Source organism: Lissotriton helveticus, chromosome 4_1 (assembly GCF_964261635.1).
Source record: "Lissotriton helveticus chromosome 4_1, aLisHel1.1, whole genome shotgun sequence".
Lineage (NCBI taxonomy): Eukaryota > Metazoa > Chordata > Amphibia > Caudata > Salamandridae > Lissotriton > Lissotriton helveticus.
In genome coordinates, this window is record NC_136063.1 from 130,653,043 (window position 1) to 130,670,078 (window position 17,036).

At 42.5% G+C, this 17,036-nt stretch overlaps 1 protein-coding gene across 1 annotated transcript in view; it reads right to left on the reverse strand.

Moving 5' to 3' along the window:
• LOC144828412 (uncharacterized) overlaps positions 1 to 17,036 on the reverse strand; it is a 2,343,931-nt gene that overhangs the window by 835,952 nt on the left and 1,490,943 nt on the right. The gene's annotated exons all lie outside the window — the stretch shown is intronic.

Genomic DNA, 17,036 nt, shown 5'->3' on the forward strand with positions numbered 1-17,036 from the left:
GAAGCAACGTTTCAATAACAGAACTTGGGGAATTGAAAACCTCAGTCAAAAGATTGGATTTATATTCTACTGTAGGCTAAGTTAAATGTAAAAGTTCTGCAGCCTTCCTCATAACCATGTGGTATGGCCTAACATCCTTTGAAGGGGCATCAGACACAGATGGCAGCTCCCATTCAGGAGAAAGTTCCAAACCACTAGCTTCTCCTAGATCTTCAAAACAGTCCTCCTGAAGCTCACCTTCTTCCATCCCAGCCTCAGCTTCCCTATATCTTTGCTCCTCTATGAGGCGATGAGCATCCCTTCTGGATCTCTCTTTCAACAGCCACGCCCTTGGATCCGTGAACGACTCCGACGGAGCCGGTATCGACGTTGATATCAAATCCGTAGGCCCAGGGCGCCTTTACTTGAGGTCGACTCGGAACCGGCGACGTCGGTATCGACGTCGACGACCTCGGCGGCGCCGAATAATGCCAAGGCAGCGCGGAGCCGGCATAAATGGCATAAAGGGAGCTGGAACATAGGAGTGGGGAACTCCTAAATTATACGCCAGAGGACCCATAGGACCCGAAGGTGCACCAGAGGGGTACCATGCTCTGGAATAGACACCATACATAGCGTTTAAAAACGCAGTAGTGTCTTGACCTGGAGCTGGGAAAGGTGGGTAAGAACCCACAGACTGACCCTTCAGAGGTTCCGGATTCGTCTCCTCTTCCACAGGTGTTCGTGCCATCGAACCCTCATCCAAAGGGACTTCTTCATCCTCTCGAGCCGGAGACGGCGCCTGAGACGGATTCAGATCCGGAATCGGCGATTAAACCTGCGACTCCGAAAGCGAAGCCTCACCTTCTGGATCCAAGACCTCTGGCGATGGAGACACTACATCCTTCCCATGCTTCCTCTTTGACGACTTCGGCCTCGAGTCTGAATCCTTACCGGAGTGATGTCGAGATTCATGCTTTCGCTTCTTATGCTTCTTTTTCGACTTCGAAGCATGACCGGATGACGACTTCGAAAGCGACGCCGATCGTGATCTTGACCTCGACCTCGCCCTTCTCGAACGGGATCTCGAAGACTTCTTATCTTTACTTCCTCTTAACTTCGCCATTAAAAGCTTAGTCTCCCTTTCTCGAAGCGCCTTCGGATTCATCTTCTTACACGAAGAACAGCTATCGACATCATGGTCCGAACACAGGCACCAGATACAGTCCTGGTGCGGGTCCGTGATCGACATCATTTTGCCGCACTCTCTACATGGAATCCGGTCTTCTTAGTCAACATCTTCAGTGAGACAAAGAAGCAAGAAAACAGAGAAAACAGTAACAAAGTTACCAAAGCTACAGAGATTCCCCAAAACCGTTAGCGTCGACGACGCGGAAAAAAGGGAACTGACGTCATCACGCCGGCGTGGGCCTATTATGGTGTCGGTGACGTCATTGGAGTCGCGAGCGATGCCGTGCCTCTGGGACGTCGTCCACATCGGCGCGAAGCTACGAAAAGAATTTCCGAATGTTGCTAATGCCAGGGGATATTCACAAGGTGAGGAATCCACTAGCAGATGTATCTATCAGAAATTAACTGTATCTCCAATTTACAACCTTTCAAACAAGATCTTGACAAAGGAAGAAGAGAAGATATTACAAAAAAGCCTATCATTTGTACCATCGAAACACACAGACTTTGTCAAACTTAAGACGGAGGCAATAGAGTTCTGTCGAACAATTAGACAAAACATTTTTTTCAGAAAATTCGTTTTATCCAGTGCCAGAGACAACAGGCCTTAGGAGTAAATCTACGTTCTGTCCCCCATCGAATAAAATACTAAAAGAGGTATTAATGTTCGAGAGAACGATAATGTCAGCAATAACAGATATGGAAAAGAATAAAAGGTGGATAAAACACAATACTACTAAATTGGAAACAGAGGCTTTGAACAACCTAAAGAAGGACACATCAGTGATAATAAAACAGGCTGACAAAGGCGGTTCAATCGTTATCTGGGACAAATAGAATTACATCTCTGAAGTCATGAGACAACTTGACAATGTTACTTGCTACAAAAAAATCAATAAAGACCCTAAAGTTGAATAAAAAAATCAACTCTATTCCATCTTAGATGAAGGACGAGCTCAGGAGATTATTGGAAAAATGGAATTTAAATATTTAAAGATCAAAAATCCTCGTACCCCCCTCTTCTACGTACTTCCAAAGGTATACAAGAATGAAACTTTACCCCCCGGGAGACGGAGGCCCATAGTCTCCGGGTGTGAATCGCTCATTGAACCCATTTCTAAATTTGATGATTTTTTTCAAAAGCCTTTTTTACCAGAAGTTAAGTCCTTCTTGAGAGATACCACCGACTTTATCAACAAATTGTCAACTTTGGAATTCGAAGCAAATGTCCACTACCTTGTAACTCCAGATGTGGTGTCGTTGTACACCCAGATACCCCAAGATGAAGGCCTACATGTGATTGAGTCGTACCTTGAAACTCGCGAAAGACCACAATGTACCGACGGATTTCATCATAAAATTGGCAAGCTTCGCTTTGAGAAAGAATTACTTCAACTTTAATGGGACTTTTTACTACCAAGTAGGTGGAGTTGCAATGGGTTGCCCCTTCGCACCAAAGTTAGCCGTACTGTTTATGGCAAAGTACGAAGAAATTTACATTTACCGGAATAACCCATTTGGTGAATACATAAAAAATTGGAGTCGTTACATCGACGACATTTTTATGGTGTGGAATGGCAACGAAGAAGAACTCATTCAATTCCACGAATGGCTTAACAATCATACTCAGGCGATACAGTTCAGTTTTGAATTATTCAAAAAGCAGAATGCCGTTTTTAGATGTGGAGGTCTACCCTTCGGAACGAGGACTAGTTACCTCTTTGTTCAAGAAAAAAACAGATCGAAATAAGGCCCTACATTTCTCCAGCAACCATCCCCGGAATCTAAAAGAAAATTTGCCGTTGGGACAATACCTTCGAATTAGACGGAATTGTCATTTCAAGGATGAATACCAACTACATGCCATGAAACTAACGCAGAAATTTAAAAGAACGGGGATATCCAACGAAATTACTAAAAAGAGCGATGAAGCACGCATGGTGGACTCCTCGAGAATGTCTTTTAGAAAAAAGACCAAAAAAAGAAGTAGACAGAATAGTATGTGTTTTGACATTCTGCTCAAATTCCAATATGCTTAAAAAGGTGATAAGACAAAATTGGCACTTGGTTAAAAATCTGAATGAGACACTTAAAAGCTCTCCACTGTTTGCCTTCAAAAAGGATTGCAGCATTGCCAATCAACTTGCACGTTCTGCACTACCCCAGAAGAATACAGCATCAGTAAGATCTTTTGTGTGTCTTCCACCAATTCAGGGTCACCACAAATGTGGGACCTGCACATGTTGTTCTACGACACAAGAAGTTTCTGTATTTGAACATAAAAACATCTTTGGGAAACATGAGACTTTCACAAATTGTAAGTCGAGGTATGTTGTATATGGAATAAAATGTCCTTGCGATATGTTGTATATTGGAAAAACCAACCAAGAAATAAAAACACGAATTGGTCAACATAAATCAAGAATAAAAAATATAATGCAAACAGCTCCGCTGGTGAACCACTGGCACATCAACAACCACACAGAAAAAGATCTCGCCTGGACTGTTATCTCTCAAGTGGAGACTGACCAAAGAGGTGGAGACCTCGATGCTAAACTATCCAGAAGAGAAGCCATGTTAATTATAAAATGCAACACTGGATCTATAAACTTAATTAAGCTACACTGTAACTGACTACCGGATAGCTGAATGCTCGCCCTATGCAATAACATCAGATACGGTGCCGAGACAGTAAAACTTGATGAGACCTTGAATAGAAGCAGCGTTCTACAATGGGGCTACTTAGAAACATACCGGAGAAATATGCTCCAACGAGTAATAACCCCTTCCATGCTCATGACGAGCTCAGCTCGTTATGGCATGTACCTCTCAGGTGCTCATGACGAGCTGAGCTCGTCATGACCACACCCGTTTTCATTGCTGTCCAGCACAGCAGGGGAAACTCTCAAGCAGCGATGAGTTTAAAGAGACCGGGGCAACTGATGCCACAAAAAACAAAGAGAAATAGACGATCAGTTCAATATGTGTTCCAACAGACATAATTGCATTGAAGAACAGTAAGGCACTGTGCACACAAATTCAAATAACGAAAAGGTGGCCAGTTGACTGAACGTTACCTGAATTACAAGACTACAGGGACGGGCTAAAAGAAATTATGGAGCTTGACAATTTAAAAGTCATTCCGTGGTTTAAACATGTTAAAACTTGGTTTATTAAAATAGGTCTGAGACATTTTTGGGAGAACCCGGACCAACTACCATCCAACCCGAAACTAATTTTAAAAAGGGCCTTCTGGACTTTTATTGTCAATATGACCATAAGTGCTTCAACTGGTGGGACCTTAGTAACAAAATTCCTCACTATTAAGGATGTACCATTATTTGAGACTTTCATGGATGAAATAGAGCCCCCTCTTGCCAAGACTTTATTTTTAAAATTTAGATACGGAAATCTCTTAATAAAGACAACTTTGGCACGTTGGGCTAGGGGCTCAAATACTCCATCCATAGTGATAGATGAATTTTGTTCTTTGTGCGATTGCCATCAGATAGAAAATGAGCAACATATCCTCTTTTTTTGCCCTGTGTACGCACAGGCCAGGAAAAGATGGATCAAACCCATATGCCTATTGCTAGGCGTGAGATCATGCACACAGGCTCTGAGAATTCTTTCATCTAACACATCTCAATCAATAATATTTAGTGTTAGTAGATTTTTACACTCTATCTTTTTCCAAAGGAAAAAACTGGGACACCAATTGTAATTGGGATCCATTCTAGAGATAGAATTGGTCTACCTTCTAGCAATCAGTGGGGGATCCATCACAGAATTTTATTGTTGTCTGTGTACTGATTGTCTCCAATAGTATTGAATTGTTCTAGCTAATGGATCTAAAGTTTTATGCTGTAAAGTTCCACGCAGTTTTGTTTCTATTTTTCTTGATATTTTTAAATGTAATGTTTATGCATTGTCTCCTTTATGGCAACCAAGCCGAAATAAAGAATTTTGAATGAATGAATGACTGAACGTTAACTAGGACTTAGATGCGTACACCATAATTGAATTTATAATGATATAACATTTGTAACTGTTTCACTTATACAGTTTATTCATGTGAGTTCACAATAATTTTCAACACATTCTATGAATTATGAGTTCTTTTTTTCAAAAAATACATATACAATAACACATTTTTCAAGAACTCATTCAATATACAAAAAATCAATCAAGTATGACTACGGTTGTCAAATAGCCCAATGCATTTCGGGACACATGGAAAGTCCCTTCGTCAGGGCAACACTGCAAAGTAAAAATAATATACAGGCACATCAGTTATGATTCAATAGATGATAACATATCCAACATGTTCAAGTAACATGTTCAAGTAACATTTAAACTCAAAGAGGGAATTCTTCACCAAAAACCACCTCCAGTGCACTGTGTTTAAAAAGAATAAAAATGAATCTAAAAACAATACCTCACACCACTGATTGAGGGCACTCCCTCTCGTTGCTCCTTCAATCCGTTAGTCACGGGAAAACAATCTGCTTCTCCTTTTCCTACAAAATGTATATGGGCTTATAGCTCAACAGTCTAACCTGTTTACAACAAACGTTACAATAACACACTGAAAACTCGTACCTTATGTTTGAAACACCAAGGCACCGTTTGGAAGTTACACCGCTGAGTTTTCGTAAGTAATCTGTGTGTGTAAAAAGCCACACTATAGGTTCTGGTCACAAGTCAAAGTTTACAAGATCACTATCGAGTCATGCCACGCTTACCTATTTAAGCCGAAACTAAGCGTCCTTTTGAAGATCTCCTTTTTCCTTCTCAATTGTAATGCCGTAACCTGACTAAGTTTTTTTTTTAAAAAACAGTAACTACCAGTTTCTATTTGCAGCCTTTCATCTTAACCAAAAGAACTTCCCAGATGCTCGCCTCCGGAATGCTCCGCTTACTCCTAACGCAACGCACACTCTCCTTCTCCTACGCGGTCGGTAGTCGAATAACGCGATGCCGAGCCCGTTTCACTTCCTGCTTAAACTGAACTCATGGACCTCCCTATTGGTTGCTGCTATGTTTTCCTAGCCAATCACCTCTCGGCTTTCTAGAAACGCATTCAGTACAAATACGGTTGCTCAGGTAACCTAAAAGACTCTGAGTTTTCTTGTTTCAACAAACTTTATTCAACGTTCACCATAACCAAAAATCGTTAAGACCATGCTCCTAATTTTGCTAAATACATGTCCAAAGGTTCTCGTGGGTATCTGCAACCGCCCAATAATATTAAGTTGTAATGAAGAAAGTCTCCTAATTCAAAAAGTTTTAGCAGAAATTAAATAAAATTAAATAAAATTAAAATTAAGTGAAAAAGAAGATACAAGGAAACTGTGTATTTAGAAAGACCAAAAGAAATGAACATGGACTTAAAACATGTAATTTGTTACCACTCATATCTCTGCACGGATAGTATTTTTTATAAATTACTGCTAAGTTCAATTCGGTCATTAAGACCCCCGGGGTCAGAGTACTTAATTATTTTGTGCATTGGATTGCTGTGGGGAGGTATGTCAAGTAACAATAACTCCTGTGACCCTTTGGACCGGGAAGATACTAATAAACTTGCAGGTCAAGGGTTGTCAAAAACAAAGAAACACCATTTAAACTACAATCCCCATGTATTTTGCGGAACCAACTACAACTCCCATGATCCTCCAGACGCTGAGAAGAAAACACGCCGGGCGGTTCGTCGAGTGATTGCAACCCCCGACTTCACCGACTAATGCGGTCGAAAAGGAACAATATGAGAGGTACGTCCCGTTATGCCGTGACCTTGCTACGATTGCAGCAGCCTGCGCTCCCCCGCGGATTTACACTCTAAGATCCCAGCATCTACCGATTTTCGTCTCCACTGCAGATTGACCCCCAAAAGACTCGCCCCTTCAAGAAAATCGACAACAAGTAATTGCGGGTAGCACGAGTAAGTTCTTTCCTATTTTTCCGATACGTCGCACGTTTTGATGCCTTCTGCAAGCAGCACCCACTTACAAGTATTCATCCATTTCTAAGGTCCCTGCTCTGGAATTCCTTCCAGCCCTTTAAAATAGACGGGATACAACACAAAATACACTGATTTAAGTGATTTGTATGATTTTTCTTGAGTAAAGAGTTCTTGCTCTTTTGGTGAAAATATCGGCAGCCTTTTTTGCAGTCATTTGATGCTATACTCAATTTTCTTGATACATTGTCCCGCGTCGGATGAGCACGAGGTTCCAAGTGAAAAAGGTAATGATGATAGGAGGAGGTAATGAGATGAGATGAGCAGAGAGTTTAACTTTTAAAAGCTAATATATTGTTTTTTTTGTTTCCATTCACAGCCTTCAGAGGTCCTGAATAGAACTCTAAAACAATTAAGAGTTCGAAACGTGTAGACCCATTGTATATAGCCATAAGACTATTGAATAACAACCTTAAAAGCGATACAATAATACAAAGTGCTGATAACTTGTTTCTATGGCATTGTTAATTTATGATTAAAGTACAGAAAATAATTGATTTGTATTTATCTTTGTTGTGTGCTGTGAGTGTATGTGATATTTGGATTGTATTTTGGAAAGGGTGAATGAGAGATTGAATGAAGGAAGTCTGATTTTTGTAGAAATGAATGTTTTTATTGTTCCAATCATATTGTAAAAATGTAAAAAGTCACATTTTGGATTGATGCTAGAATTTTTAAATAATAAAACGAAAAGATTGATTCAGACAGAATTAGCAGTCGAGTACACATTTTGTTGGATGTTCAATTTGTTGGTACAAGTTAAGATGGAATAAGAAAACAGTACTGGGGGTTTTTCAGTTAAATAGCTATCCCTCTCTAGCACTTCGGTGCCCCCCTTGAACATTTCCCTTCCTGCCCTCAGCTAAGAAATAACACATCTTGGCTTCATTTCAGCGCAGTTACCGAAGAGAAGTCCTCAGCATCATCACTAAACTTAAACCCTCCTCTCAAACCTTTGATCCGCTCCCCACCAACCTAGTTTAAGATTTAAAGCACATCATTGCGCCTTACTGGACTTCCGACATCAACTCTTCCTTGACCACTGGCTGCGTCCCAGTCTCACTCCAGCTCGGCCAAATCTCTCCCATCCTCAAAAATCCCAATGCTGATCCTAATGACCTCAACAATTTATGCCCTATCTCGAATCTGCCCCTTTTACCCAAGGCCCTCGGAAAATGCGCCTTGCTTCAACTGGACAAACACATCAACTCATTTAATTTCTTGGACGCACTACAGTCATGCTTCCGTTAGGGCTTTAGCACTGAATCTGCGATGCTCAATATTGTCGATGACATCCATTACTCGCCCGACAAAGGGGAGGCATCCCTTCTCATCCTTCTCGATCTCTCGGCTGCTTTCAAAACTGTCAACCATTCTACCTTACTCAACACCCTCAAGGACCGGTTCGGCTTCAATGGTCCTGTTCTCAAAGGGTTCACCTCCTTCTTTCAGCACAGATCGCAAAAAATTAAAATCAACAATTGCCTCTCCAAACCTATGCCTGTTTACTTGGGTGTCCAGGGGTCTATTCTCTCTCCTTCTCTATTTAACATCTTTAAGGAACCGCTCACCGTCATTCTAAAGCCAGCAGGTATTAACTATCATCTCTATGCGGATGATACTCAACTTTACTATAAAATCAATTCCCAAGCAGGCATTCTGCACCTCAATGATACCTTGTTTAAGATTCAGCAATGGTTCCATCACAACCACTTGAAACTCAACTCTAAAAAAAGTAAGTCATTCTCTTTGCCCCCAAAAACAACCAGCTCCCCATCCAACTCTGGTTCTCTGACCTTAAAGTCCTCCACTGCTCCTTGTCCCCCGCTAGCTCAGTTAAATCTCTCAGAATAAGCCTTGACCAAAACATCAGCCTCTCCCCCCACATAAAAAACACAGATAAAGTTGCTCTATTCTCCCTACTTGACCTCAAAAAATCAAACCTTTTATTCCTGCTGATGACTTTAAATCCGTTGTTCAATCAATCCGTTCTTCAATCCTCTCCAAATTGGACTATGGCAACACCTTACTCGCCGGAACACCTAAAGTCCATCTAGCCCCAATCAAGTCTGTTTTCAACCTCGCAGCCAGGCTTATTTTGGATTGCAAGAGGTTCGATCACATCTCCCCTATCCTCAAAAATCTCTAATGGCTTCCCATTGAAGGCAGATCCTCCTACAAAAACGTGTGTATTACACACAAAGCCTTACATCTTCAAACCCCACTGTATCTCTCACAAAAACTTCACAAAGCTGGCTGCTCTAGAGACTTGAGGAGCTCTAATTCCCTCATCCTGATCCCTCCCTTGGTTCACAAGAAATCCACCCAATCTCGCTCTTTCTCCGGCTTCGCTTCTTCCAACTGGAACTCCCCAAGGATTTACGTTGCAACCCTTCATACGCCAGCTTCAAAAAAGATCTCAAGCGTCACCTACTCCACAAATACTGGGGTCCTTAATTCCGGCCTCCTGTCAGGTGACCACAACACGCCTAGGACACTATGAAGTTTCTCACCACATCATTCCTGAACCACTTAACTCGCCTTTCCCCTTCACCCATTCCCTATCCTCCTTCTACTTGATCCCTTTCAATCACTGCCTTTTCCTACATGCCTACTCCTCCCCCCTCTCCCTCTTCGGTCTTCCCCTACCTCCTAACTTTCCCCCTTCAATCCCTGGCCTCCCACGATGACACAGCTAGCCTTGTTCTTTTTATTGACTAAATGGACTGTTTATTTCTCTGTTTTTGGATTTATTGTTAATCACATTTGAATCTTATTTGTACTTAATATATTTTGTAACTTGTTTTCCACTTCCAACCCTGTAAAGCGCTCTGATACCCTCGGGCCTAACCATCGCTATATAAAACTGTTAAATAAATAAATAAGGTAGTGACACAGGGGACCCAAGAGGGACGCGTGGAGTGTGAGAACACAGCCGCGAGCTACTTACAACTCAATGGAAAAGTCGCAGTTAGAAGTTTAAAGTTTAAGGACACTTAAGAGAGGACTTTTAAAAAACCCTTTTAAACATAGAAGGTTCTAAGGCCATCACCCATGTGAGCACCGGTGTGGTCGTATTACCTAACCCAGGGAAGCCGGGTGCATAGGTGTCAAATTGTGTCAGGAATCGTCGTTGTTTTCAATGGCGTGATGCTGCAAAGTGCTGCTGCCGTGAAGAGGAAAGGTATCCGTTGTGATCTAAGCCTGGAATATAGCTGAAAGCAGAGGAGACAGAGTCTGGGTCACTTGCCATTTACCAGGGGCCTGGTAGACGAATGCCCACCGATGTCAGGCTCCCAGGTGAGAAGAGGTGAGAAGAGGTGAAACTTGACTCTGCAGCCACGGGGACCAGGAGATGTCGAGGACAACCAAAGTCCACAGAAAAGCTGTCCCACGAAGGATGTAGAGAGCTGGGAGGTCAGGGTCCGGATTAAACACCAACAAGTGTTGGCAACTGTAACCCATGCGGTTAGAGGAAAGATGCTCCGGTGAGGACCAACAAGATCCTGGTGACTCCACAAGTGATGGAGAGTCAGGGCATGTCTGGCGCAACCAGGAAAGCCCACTGAAAGTTAAAGTTGCCTTCACAGGGACCCACAGGGCCAACGGACCAAGGATTGCGAAGGGACCTCAAGAGGAATCACTAAATACTAGCCCACGGAACACTCGTGAAGTGTAGGCTGATAATCTTCAGTGAAATCACTACTCGGGGTCTGGACTACAAGTAGCCCAAAGCCCAGCTTCAAGGGTCACCAGAAAGCAGATGCTTCTGCAAATGTACACGGTGCCCAGGGGTACAGGTTGCACGGTCCCTACGAGGGATACGGGTCCCAGGTTTCCTGAGAACACTAGTCGACCTCAGGGATGCTTGGAAAACCACCTCCTGTGTTGCAAAAATGTTCGGAGTCCTCAGGAGCTTCGGAGATGCAGACCGGTCAGATGCGTCTTTGGTGCCTGCTTAGCGGGGTAGTAACTCCTTTACTCCAAGGGAGATTCTTCAGTCATCTACCGCAGTGTAGATCGTCGAAGTACTTGGTTTCTGTAGCATAGTTTTGTCCAGGTAAATCTAAAGTCCTGTACTCAGGGGTTCCTATTTCATACCAAAGGAAGGGGTGGGACAACTCTGGGGACTCACCTATTGGAGGGTCAGGACAGAGGGGTAGCTACACCCATGTCCTTTGTCCTGTTGCACGCCAGAGCAGGAGCAAATGGCTCCTGCAACCGGTTTGAGCTGGGCACCAAACGTACCTCCAGTGCAGACATCAAAGCACCCTGAGAGTGCACTCACCCAGCCCCAAAACACTAAAGCCTGTCCGGGAGGTGGTTACACCTCCCTGTGGCAGGAAACCTATTGTCCAGCCTCCCCTGCCAGAGTTTCGTCTAGCAGCAGGAGGGCAGACTCGTGTCTGTGGCTGGCAGCAACCATCTTGTGATGCCAGGGTCTAGAAAGTTGGTACCAGGTGTACTGGTGTGTCATATTTCTACCTCTAGGAGGGTGGAATCATACCTCCCACACCAGTTACTGGTGTTGAGGTATGATTACAAGTTGTTTGACACCAAACATGACAGGTTTCTGTGCAGCCATTTTAAAGTTAGCATTTACCGCAAGGTTATAATGCACTTAAGAGTATATGGTTGGCTGCATCACAGAACAACCCCGGAGTATAGATTCCAAAGGCTGCAGAGGGGCTCTGCTCATGCATGGGCACCCTCTCACATAAAACTCAGCACCCTGCCTTCAGGATTGATAAGGCCTGCCATAGGGGGGACTGGTTTATATATGCAGTGATAAGGTAGATATAGTTCACCTATATGGGGTGCATGCACCACCTTACACAGGTTGCAGTAGCAGACTTGTGGTGTCAATTTGAGTGGTCTCGCAGGGGTGGCACAATACATGCTGCAGCCCCTGGGAGGCCTCTGGGGTACCTATGCCCTAGGTACATATTCTCAAAGCGCTCAAGTAGAGGCCGTTCATCAATGACCCATTCTCAAAGCGCTCAAGTAGAGGCCGTTCATCAATGGAATTGGCTGCCTGGGATCCTAGCTAGTAAATCCTCCCAAAAATTGCAATCACAACCGTATCTTTAACAATGATCTCAGGATAGTATCTTGGAACGCTGCAGGAATACGAAATTGCCCTGAAAAATTATCATTTTTACTCTCCTTAGATTTTAGTGTCATATGCCTTCAAGAAACTTGGTGTATAGAGAATTTTCCAATAGGGAAGGATTACTTTGTTTTGGAGGGCAAAGCTAGTCCTTCTAGGAGCGGCCATGCTAGAGGGGGCATAGCATGTCTCCTGTCCTCCAAGATTCATTGGAACTTTTCCCATTTTATAGACCCGAGTAATTTATTTCAAGCAGTCACGTTATTTGACTCGGCTAACTCAAAAATCAATCCAATCATACTAATAAACGTCTACATTCCACCTGATGTCTGTTACAACGCAATATTAGTTAGGGTCTTCACCTACATTAAATCACTTTTGATAAAGGATGTCTCCTCCCATATAATGTTAGTAGGTGATTTTAATTGTAAAGTATCCAATTCTAGTTTGGAAATCTTTCGTAATGAACATAAAGAAAATTCCCTACAGATACCTCAAGCTCTTTTTCCCGGGAATATAAAAACAACAAAGAGAGGGAAATTATTTCTTGAAGAACTATATGAAATAGACGGAGTTATAGTGAACGGTAGGCTTCCCCCTGATACGCCTGCAAACTATACGCACAAGTCCACCACTGGGGAATCTATTATAGACTATGTGGTGGTAGATATGTCAACTTTTATTCTCCTTAAGGACCTTACGGTTACCTACACTCCTTTCAGCGACCATAAAATAATTAGTATCTCATTAGATTTAAATCCTCCTCTTTCAGATCAATGGTCCCTGGATGGTAATTTGGTTAATTTTGGAGCCCATAGTGGAAGATGTTTCTGGAACTCTAAAGCCATCAAGGGCATTAAGCACCTTTTAGACATTGCAGTTGATGATGTGTCTAACTGGAAGGGTTCTGAACTAATTTGCTTCTCTAACTTCCTGAATAGGATACTATTGGTTGCTAAAAAACCATCAAAGAAATCCAATATTAAAAAACTCCCTATTTCTCAGAAGTTACTTAATGTAGAAATAAACAAACTTACAAGAGAACAGTATTTGAGGTACAGCCCTTTAAGATATCAGAGACTGGCGTTACTAAAAAGAAGGAGGACAAGACTAAAAATTAAGCAAAAAAAGGAAAATGAGGATTCGGTATGGATCAAACTGCGGGAGGCGGTCGTTAATGGCCAATCTAGGATATTCTGGTCTCTGATCGGGGAAGGTTGTGGTCATAGATGTAGACCCTTACCTGTCCCGATTGGAGAACAGAAATGGGTAGAATACATTCTGAACCTGTATGCTGGAAATGATAAGGTAATAGTCCCCAACAGGGAAAAAGAGAACAACTCCAGCCTTATTCCTCCCTCGGAAAAAACTATCGAATTGGCCATTAAAGGTATGCGCTTATCCGGTGCAATGGGCCCCGACGAGCTCCTCATTTCTGTACTAAAACAGAATAGTGACATCTGGAGTAAGATTCTTTTTCCAGTGTTTAGTTTTTGTTTTCTACATTCTGTAATCCTTCCCTCCTGGAAGGGTAGTATATTGATACCCTTGTATAAGAAGGGCGATAGAAATGTACCCCAAAACTATAGACAGATTGCCCTACTTGATGCGGTCAGCAAAGTTATTTCTAAATGCCTTCTGCAATTAATTAATAAGTGGGTTGATGAGAATAATATATTGCCTCTCGAGCAGACGGGGTTCCGAAAAAGGCATGGCACCTTAGATAACCTGACCGCACTACATGTCTTATCGGAGAAATACATCAAACTCCGAGGAAGGAGATTATACGCAGCGTTCATAGATTTCTCCACAGCTTTTGATAAGGTGGATCGGCCTTTGCTGTGGAGAAAGCTATCAATCCTGGGCATGCCTCCCGAGCTTCTAAACTTGGTCCGGGAGCTTCACTCCGACACATGGTGCAGAATACTTATGGGAGGTGAAAGGGGTCTTTCTCAAGCTATCCCATCTTCCAATGGGTTAAAACAAGGGTGCCTGTTGGCCCCACTATTGTTCTCACTTTATCTATCTGACCTTCCTCAATCTCTTTCTTTAAGTGATGGCATTGCCCCGTCTTTGGGGGCCAAACCGATAGTATGTCTGCTATATGCAGACGATATACTAATCTTGGATTTGACCCCCACGGGATTGAATAATCGGTTACAAGCGCTCCACGTATTTGCAGAATCCCATCACTTAAGGATAAATGTAACCAAGAGTAAAGTCATGTGCATGGCTGGAAGAAAAAAGCAAAAATATGGGAACTTTTTTGGCAATATAGGGGGCCTTCGATTGGAAGTTGTCCAATCCTATACTTTTTTGGGGGAAATAGTTTCCAGTTCATTAAGCGAGAAAGCCCATATAACCAATAACATTCGGAAGGCCATGTCCCATGAGAGGGGTCTTAATACCCTCTATAGATCTACTGGCCAGAGGCATTTTGCCTATCTATTGGAGGTTTTTAGAGCTAAAATTCCAGCTACCTTATTATATGGCATAGAATTACTTGAAGTGGGGAGTTGGGGCTTTTTAAACACCACAGAGGGAAAAATCCTACGGAAACTGTGTACGGTCAATACTATGTGCACTATTGCAGCTTTTAGACTGGAATTTGGTTTACGCAGTGCATGGGTCCAGGGCCTTGCTGGGGTAGTACGCTGGGTTTTTAGTTTGGCCAAGGGTGAATCGGATACCTTAAGATACCTGATCCGAAAAGAACTTCTTGGTCCCCTAAACGAACATTCTATTATTGTAAAGAATTTTAGATCAGCAGTTAAACTCCTGAAATTAGATGAATTGACTCTTTTTTCTTTATGTACTTACCAGCTAAAACTGACCCTTAAACTGGCCTCCAGGAATCTAAGCTTTGACTTGGATAAAGAGGCCCTTACCGCCAAAAGGGGTCCAACTCCTCTTATTGACCATTACCAAATTAGAATTCCCCAACCTTTTGTTTCATGGAATATCCCCCACGGTGTGCGTCGTTTTATGTTTCTCTTGAGACAGGAGCTTCTCCCTCTAAATATGCTGTTATCAAAATGGTATGGCTCTTCAGTAAAGTGTAATTTTTGCAACAAATACAATCAAGATGTTAAACACGTGCTATTTGTTTGCCCGGCCTTAAAAAATTATCGTTTAAAATGGTTGAGACCTACTTGTCTAAAACTAAATATTCTTTCCTCTTCTGCTTTTCTCGATGCCATTTATAATCCGCCAAATGAGAGGTTCTGCTGTATAATTTTTAACTTTTTTAAAAGCTTTTTGAATTTATACTAGATGTGTTCTTTCGTAACTTGTTCATAATGATTTAAATGTTGATGTTGGAAGATTTTATGTGGACCTCTGTCTAGAGTTCCAAAACATAAATAAATAAAAACTTGAAACTAGGTACATAGGATACCATATACTAGGGACTTATAAGGGTACCCCAGAATCCAATCTGGAGTGTACCTATAGTACATGCAATCAATTTAGAGGAGAAAGCAGCTAGGCTGGTGTCCTGGATAGCAGGATCACAACCATCCTAAGTCGAAAACAGTGAAACACTAGCAAATAATGGGGGTAACTTTAAGAAGCAGTTCCTACTCTCCTACAGCTCCTGCACCTGGGAAGGCAGGAACAAGGAAAACAGCCAACCCCTGCACAGGTTCAGCTGAATGAGGACTGGAACCCTGACTGACGGGGAGAAGTCAAAGCATGCTTCATCTTCTAGTATATTTTATGATTCTTACATGACTGACTTGAAGACTTCAATTTGGAGGACATGGACTTAGGGCTCCCGGAGTGGTGCCAGGATCTTTATGTTCCCTGGACCGAGAACGAGATCTACAGGACAAACGACGCGGTGACGAGCGCCGGGCTGCAAGTAGCTTTCGGGACCGCTCCCTCAAATATTTCAGAGCCACGGCCCGGCAGTCGGAGCACAACTTTGAGTAGCATTCACGCTCGTGGCAGCAAAGAAAAACCAGGTATGGATCCGTTACCGACATAACACGGTGGCTATAGCCACGCGGCTTGAATCCAGAAGTCATCTTGGACATCCTAACACACCAAAAAAGATCAACAAAACATAAAGCCTGATAAAAAGTGACTGAGGGTAGCTTTCTTCACATATCTGACCTAACTGGTGTGGAAAGTAAACACCTAACGTCAGCATGCTGATGTGGCGCCTGTATAGGTGGCACGGATGTCGTAACAGTGAAGATATTGCCAACGACATCATTTGGAGTCGACCAATGCTACCTACCGGTGACCAAGGGTACTGCTCGAAGAAAAATCTTTTGGATCCAGTCTGATGCCAGGGGAATTCAAAGGTAAGGAATCTGCGGCTTGATGTTTCTATCAGATACCATGAACTAAAAATGTTAAGAGGTAATTCTTTCCTCATGGCAATTTTCTTACCCAGTACTGCACCACTAGCATTATCATCTACAGATCTAAGGGCCCGATTCACATAACTAACTTAAGACACAATCCGTAGTAGTAAACTTAGGATTTTGTCTTGATTCTTTCCTCATGGCAATTTTTTTACCCAGTACTGCACCACTAGCATCATCATCTACAGATCTAAAGGCCCGTTTCACAGAACTAACTTAAGACAAAATCCTAAACTTACTACGTTTGGTATTCACAGAAAGCATTTAGTAGTAGTAAAGTTAGGCTTTTTGTCTTAAGTCTGTCCTAAGTCTGTCCTACTACTTTTGGTATTCAAAGAAGGCATTTAGTAGCAGTAAAGTT